Source organism: Mastomys coucha, unplaced genomic scaffold (assembly GCF_008632895.1).
Source record: "Mastomys coucha isolate ucsf_1 unplaced genomic scaffold, UCSF_Mcou_1 pScaffold22, whole genome shotgun sequence".
Classification (NCBI taxonomy): Eukaryota; Metazoa; Chordata; class Mammalia; order Rodentia; family Muridae; genus Mastomys; species Mastomys coucha.
In genome coordinates, this window is record NW_022196905.1 from 183,686,694 (window position 1) to 183,694,248 (window position 7,555).

General features: G+C 38.6%; 1 long non-coding RNA gene across 1 annotated transcript; it reads right to left on the reverse strand.

Annotated features, from left to right (window-relative positions):
* Positions 1–2,109: 2,109 nt before the first annotated feature.
* Positions 2,110–5,434, reverse strand: LOC116071371. Its single transcript, XR_004110852.1, has 5 exons — positions 5,379–5,434; positions 3,449–4,085; positions 3,279–3,361; positions 2,986–3,044; positions 2,110–2,642 (listed from the first exon to the last, which is right to left on the reverse strand). It is a non-coding gene; the product is annotated as an uncharacterized LOC116071371 (long non-coding RNA).
* Positions 5,435–7,555: the final 2,121 nt, after the last annotated feature.

Genomic DNA, 7,555 nt, shown 5'->3' on the forward strand with positions numbered 1-7,555 from the left:
GAAGTTGTAGTGAATGTGAAGATAAAAGTTATAATACTATATAGTGTATATAGTATTTTATCTTTATAATATTATATAGTAAATATATAGTATTTATCTTTATAAAATTATAAAGTTATAATATTAGACTAGTGAAGACCGTGAGTACATGCATGTAAATAGCTACCTCCTCTCAAGTAAAAATTTGGCCCTAGTTATGATCTCATCCAGTCTTCTCTTCCTCTTTTTTCCTTCCTCTTTTATCCCTTCCCTCCTTCCCCTTTCTTCAATTTCTATGATTGAAATATATTATATACACATATCAATACATCACAGTGAACCCCATTACTTTGTATAAATAATTTATGCCATGTAGACAACTAAGATGAGGCCAGAGATACTGTTCAGTCATTAAGAGCAATTACTGCTCCTACAGAGAGCCTGAGTTCAGTTCTCCATCAGATCAGCTACCAGTAGGAATAGAAACAATAAAGTACTGATGTAGATGTGTTAAAAATGAAGACTTACACTATCGGTGATGTTGTAAATTAATGACATCACTATAGAAATCAGAATAGAGATTCCTCAAACAGCTTAAAACAGAACTACCATATGATCTGTCTACATCACTGCCAAGTACACACCTAAAGAATCAGAGATCACTGCATGCCCAGGTTTATCATGGCACTTTTTATAATAGCCAAATAATGGGTTCAACCTAGGTATTGATGAATGGGTGAAGAAAACTAGGTATATGTGCACATTAGAATTGTTGTTCTACCATAAAGAACAAAACCCTATCTTTGGTAGGAGAATAGATTGAAATAGAGAACATGAAAAGAAAGGAAAAGAAAGGATGTGACAGAAAGATGGCTTAGTGGGAACAGGTGCTTGTTGCTGAGCCTGAGGACCTACCTGAATTTGATTCATGGAACCAACACACACACTAAAGTGTCATTTTAAAACATTAACTATGCTGGGCAGTTGTGGTGCATACCTTTAATCCCAGCACTTGGGAGGCAGAGGCAGGTAGATTTCTAAGTTCGAGGGCAGCCTGGTCTACAGAGTGAGTTCCAGGAGAGCCAGGGCTATACAGAGAAACCCTGTCTCAAACAAACAAACAAACAAACAAACAAACAAAAACTCTAACAAACGAAAGGAGGACAAAAGGGAACTTCTTACTGAGGCATGTTAGCATGTGACTATAATCCCAACACTCAAGAGGCTGAGGCCAACCTTAGCCACTTCCTGAAACCCTGCCTCAGAAGGAAAGGAGGAGGGGGAAAAGGATGTAAAAAGAGTGATTGAGGGAGGGAGATGTTGAAGGAGGGTGGAAAATAATTAAGGAAGGAAAGTAAAGATAATGGAGAAAAAGAAGGTGGGAGAGAGGAGGTAAGGGGGAGAAAGAATGAATGAAATAATGGAAAAGAACATAGTGGGCAAAATTTGTAAACTCCATGAAAGCTAAGATCAATATAGGTTGTTGTGGATAGCCCTGGTCTTGTATTTTGATATTAACTAGCAGTGAATCACATACACAGGTGCCTTGTGAACCTTCTTCCCACCTTAACTTTTCAAATAAAGCTAAGGCCAATGATTGGGCAGCAGGAGGTTAGGTGGAGCTGAAAAGTTTGGGGGAGAAGGGGAAAGAGGAGACAGAGGGGGAGACTGGATAGGAGGACAATGGAGGAGGACGGAGGTGGAAGGAAGATGGAGCTGAAACACGTGGCTTGGAGAAATCACAAGTCATATGGAATCTAATAGATGGGAATAGAGTAGTGTAGTGATAGATCTGCCTAATCTAGGCTAGTTGCTTGTATACCAATTAATTGAGTTGTGAATTCATTGATTGGGTAAATTGGATTAAAAATTTACCACAACAATAGTTGATGTTGCAAAGGTAATACTGTGAAGCAAGTGAGGCTGTTTGCCAAGCCTGGACTAACTAGAAGAATACCAGGAATATGTTGATGGTGGTGCTGAGCTAAGTTATCCTCTCTTGGGTTCAGGAAACTGTCTTTCCAGGAACAAAGCTTCACATACAAATGTTAAAATGTATTAAAATGGTAATTTTAAACCTTTCACTTTGGAGGAAAATACACTAGGCAACCTAAAGAATTTCAGACAAAATGCACTACTAATTGCAAATGCAACTTTGATTTAATCCAAGAGATAGGAAAAATTTTGAATCTGGGCTCACACTTACAAGTTCAAGAGGTCCTGGGACACTGTGTCAGGGGAGATGAGCAGAGTACATGGAGATAAGAAGATCAAGGGGACAGAGGAGCTTGAGTTCTTGCCTCCTGGCAGGTGACAAAGCCAATTAGGTATAGTCTAGATAGAAGTAGACAGAAGCTCAATTGTTCAAGTTGATCTTACGGTTTGGCTATGGCAAGTCCCCCAAAGTTGAGTGGTGTACACTTGGTGGTTTAGTGAGCAGTGATTGAATCATATGGCTGCTAATGTCACCCATGAATTCTATTGTTGCTTTCTAGCTGAATGGGCTCTGAAGAGGCAGGGCTTCAGGTTGGAGAGACAGCTCTAGTAGTTAAGAGCACTCCCTGTTCACTGGAGGACCTCTGTTCAGTTCACAGCACCAACATGGTGGCTCCCAAACCATCTGGAACTCCAGTTCTAGGAGATCTCATGCCTTCTTCTGGCCTCTGTGGACAGAAGACACACATGTTGTACACATGAGGACATGGAAACACACATAAATCAAAATAGGAAGTGGATCACTAGAGAAATTCTTCAGAAGATATTTCTTATAACCTATCTATTATTTCCTGCTTTTCAACTTCATCCTGAGTATTCTCCCATTCTGCCCAAAGCAATGGAGCCAGTTGACTCTGGACCATGATGTCTGGAAATGTGAGCCAAAATACTCCTTTCCTACTTGCAGTTGTTTTTATGAGTATTTTCACAGAAAGCTGCCTCACAGAACTTCTAGTCCCAATGTATTTCTAATGTGAATACTCTAGTCTACAGCAACACAGACTTCCTTACCATGACCACGGGTAGCTTTACTCAGTCACATTTCTTCATCTTTCTGCTATTAAAGCACTCTAATAGAACATGATAGACAGGAAAAGAAAGGTAATGTTCACAAGCAAGCACAACTTGGAGCCTAAGACAATAACAGCAATGAAATGAATGCCAGACCAGCCCTTGTCAGAGAGCATCCTGCAGACGAGGTACATAGAAAGTCTGCTAATGGTGTGCTCCCTCCCAATTCACTCCCCCCAGGTTTTCCAAAGCCTCAGATTTCCCCCTCTGTCTGCATCCATCAGTGACTTAACAGCATCTGAGCAGAGTAATTAAGACAGGGATCTTCTTTCCACTTCGGGCTGGCAGTTATCTTTTCTCAGTTTCTGATGCTTATCTGTAAAACAGATTGTGTGGGTGAAAGTCAACAGATCCATAGCAGCTAGTGTGGAGTGAAATGAAGTGTGTGTTCGGTAAGTGGTACCTGTAATTATTGTTTCAGAATAGTGTCCTGGCATCAACCACATGGAAAGTCTTCAGAAACTCTACTCTTCACCTCTAGTTTAAGGAACCCATCTAATTTTAGAAGAGGTGTCTCGTGGATGTGATTTAATTTTCCTGGCACCAAGCCAATCCCTTTTCTTTGCCTGATGTCTGCCTTTTAAAAACTTCAGCCCAGTGGTTTTTGGACTCAAACGTAGGAAATTCTATTTCTTAATTCCAGGGAGGGACCACACAGTACTACATTCAATTTTTTTTTAAGTTATAGGAAAGCCTGGTACATAGCCAAAGTTGGAGACCACTGCAGATGATTGGCTACTCCACAATCCAGAACCTTCTTCCATGCAATTGTTAAGCTAATACAAGATTTCTCGTGTGAAGAATTGATAGCAGCTCAGATATTTTAGCACTAAATAAGGAGAAGTTCTTGAATTGTCTCTGAAAGCTTTGGCTGTTAGCGGTTGTTAGTGTCTGTGTGGAGTCCAGAGCAGCCTGTTCTGTGCTTCAGCTATAGATCATTGCACACAGTAAAAGTCCACATCCTTAAAACCGTTTCTATTGTCATATTCACACCTCAGTGCCTGAGCTGCTATTGCTTTGCTTTTCTTTCCAAATTCTTTCTAAAATTAAAAGTAAATAAATAAATAAATAAATCATTCCTTTTAAAACACACAATGGATGTATGCAGAATTCAAAACTCCAAAATGAGTGTAAATTGACTCTCTTTCTGCATCTCAGCTTTCCAATTCCCCTGTGAAGACATAGATCTTACTACTGGTTTCAAGAATATGCTTTCAGAAATATCTTATGTATTTGTAGTCATATTTTTCCACAGTTTTAGAGTATATAACATACTCCAAACTTTGTTATATAACAATGTATGTCAAAGACCCTTCCATTCCATATAAAAATATCCTTCATTCTTTTTGATATCGACATATTCTCTACTGTTTGACACAACATTTATATAGTCAGTGTCCTTGTTTTTAAAAAAAAAATCACCATTTTTAAGTGAGATGTAGTGATCTATGCCAGCTTGGAGGGATGAAGCAGAAAGATTGACATAAGCTCAAAGACAACTTAAGTTATGTAGTTAGTTATAGGGAAGCCTGAAAAGATCAAGATGTTGAATCAAAACCATGTATCACCAATGCTAAAGAAAGGCTCAACAGTGTTTTCTCCTTTTGTAGAGGACCTGGATGTGGTTCCCAGCATCTATACGAGGCAGCTCACAACCACCTGTAATTTCAGTTCTAAGAGATTCTATGCCCATTTCTGCTCACAGAGGGCACTGCATACATATGGCCCACATACAGACATGCTGCTAGGATATGCATGTGTACACACACACACACACACACACACAGAGACACACCTACCTAAAGAGCTATTGTCAGTTGGTGGCTGCCTACTAATAGCCACCCTTCCCCAAGGAAAAGTGATATCTCTTTCTTATATCCCACATGCATACAAAAACACAAACACATAAATAAATGTTTAAAGCACTTATTAATATGTACAATCAACCACAATATTGAAATATTGGAGAATGCAATATAATTCATATAATTGTTACTCTATCTACACGGAAGAAGTTCAAATAGCTTAGATAAACTCTGGTTCTTGCTGTTAAGAGAGAGTTTTTATTTTCATGTTCTCAGTTTATAAAACATTTTATATGAAACATCTTTTAGTGTGTCTGTATTGATCCTTCAGAATTTGGCTTTTAAGGAAATCTCTAGTTACATAAGATAAATAATGAGACCCAACTTTCATTCTCCTTAAAATTGGAAGGAGAAAAAGATGAGTCATAATTTGAATTTGAAACATCCTATGTGGCTCATATGATCCCCAACTGACTCCCAACTGATATGTCTATTAAAAAGACGGTAGAAAATTAATACAGCAAGTACCTGGAAGAATTGGGAGATGTCTTTGAAGGTTGTGCCTTGTCCTTCCTTGTTTTAAATGTCTGCCTACTGCTTGACCATTATGAGGTAAAGAATCTTCTCCATCACACATTCTGTCATCATCATGTTCTACAAAATTAAGTATGGGATGTGAAGCATCTGACACCATGAAACAAACAAAAACAACTACAGCAACAAAAATCCTCCTCCCTTAAGTTGTTGATACCAGGCACTGTACAAGAGTATTGGGAGAAATAGGTGTAAATAAAACAAAAGACAGTACATGAAATGTCAGAACTGAATTTGAAACTTCTTTACAAAGAACTATGAAGAACTATGAAATATTTTGTTAGTTTGTTTTCAGAGTGGATCTGGTGACCCACATCATAAATGACCCAACATGCATGAAAGTGAGGGAAATTTCCAGGAATTCAGGATTCAAGGACATTCTAAGGTATAAAGCAAGTACAAGAAAAGAAATGGGGGGGGGCATGGAGTATGTAGGAGAGAGAAATAGATGAAAGAGGAGAATTAAAGAAAGGAGGGAGAAACGAAAAAGAGAAAGGACACATAATTAAAACACTAAAATGCAATAGTCCTGCATATGCTGTGGTGAAAATACATAATATGGGAATGAAGTAGAAACTCATGTATTGGAAGAACAATCTCAGTTGAGAAATCCTAAGATGAAAGTTCAGAAATGACAATTCAGTGAATCTATGATGAAGAAAAGCTGATCTGATGTCTATGCTTTCTCCATGTCAGTCTCTCTACTAATGTGCCAGGAACCAGACAGGCTCTTGTCTTCCTACCTTTACAATACAAAAGTATTGTTTGAAACAAAAAACCTTTTGAGAACAAAGCCTCAAAATCCTGAAAGCAGAAAAGGAAATGCTATATAATTACACAAACCACCCAAGAAGACAAATACCAAAATCAAGGTAGAGGAGGGCAAAAACATGCTAATTTGAAGTGCAAGAATCCAAAGTCTTGGTCTTTCAATGGACTCTGGTCCATAAAATTAAGTATATGTGTAGCTTCCCCCTTAAAGCCTAAGGACACACTGAGGAAGAGGGCGGGAGAAAAAAGAATGAAGGACTGGAGGATGTGGAGGAATGCTGTGAAATGCCTCTGGACACAACATAGCTGTTACATACATGAACTCACAGAAGCTGTGCTTATCTGCAAGATATCAAACCAGTAAAAAGTATCCACCATGAATGAGGACACACATGAGGCTCTACCCCTACCAGAAGAGGTATTGGCTGCCTACTAATAGCAACTCTTCCCCCAAGAAAAGTGATTATACTTTTCTTAGCAGCCATCAATGGCCATTAATTCTTCAGCAAGGGGTGAGACATCAAGATGCACCCACTCTACATACTGGAATTTTTTTAAGTGCCTTAGTCTTTTGTAAGCAACCACAGCAAGTATGGTGTCATCCACTGAGGCATGGATAACTTATCAATGCCAACCCCCATACACAGAAGTGGCTCTGCCTCCCTCAGCACCCATCAACTACCAATAGCTCCTCAGTCTAGGTTGGAACATCAATCCAACAATAGTGATTCTGGAAAAGATGTGCTGAGCAGAACCTGGGGAAAATTGGGAGGAGAAGAACATGAATATGATCAAGAAACATTGTGTGCATCCATGAAATTTTCAAAGCTTAAAATAATGATGTTTTCTTGATTTAAAAGGGGTGGTGTTTTTAAGAAGCTAAAGCTCTGTCTAAGCCGTAAATTCACTTTCAACAGAAGCCTAAAGAACTCTTTGCTATTGAATATGAACCAGAAAAAAAAATAATAATACACAGGATACTAAAACAGATCATGGTAAAGATCCTGCACTGAGAATCTCCCATGACAAATCTTCTTCCAACATTTGTATGCAGAATGGCAATCTTGTATCCAGAATTTTGTCTTGTTATCAGATACTGTCTATTTTTACAAGAAGCTGAACTCATATAAGAAAGAACTTACTCAAGTGATGCTCTGTCAAATCAGCCCAACTAAATCACCATGGTAAAATCCGACATTCCACCAGGGCAATCAGCTTTTCACATCCCAAGCTCAAACATAAGCAACCAACCATTCATCTCCAGACCAGTGGAGAGCTGCTAATCTAAAGAACAACAAAGAAATCCAATAAATAACTTGGAGAACATTGAGATTGTGTAA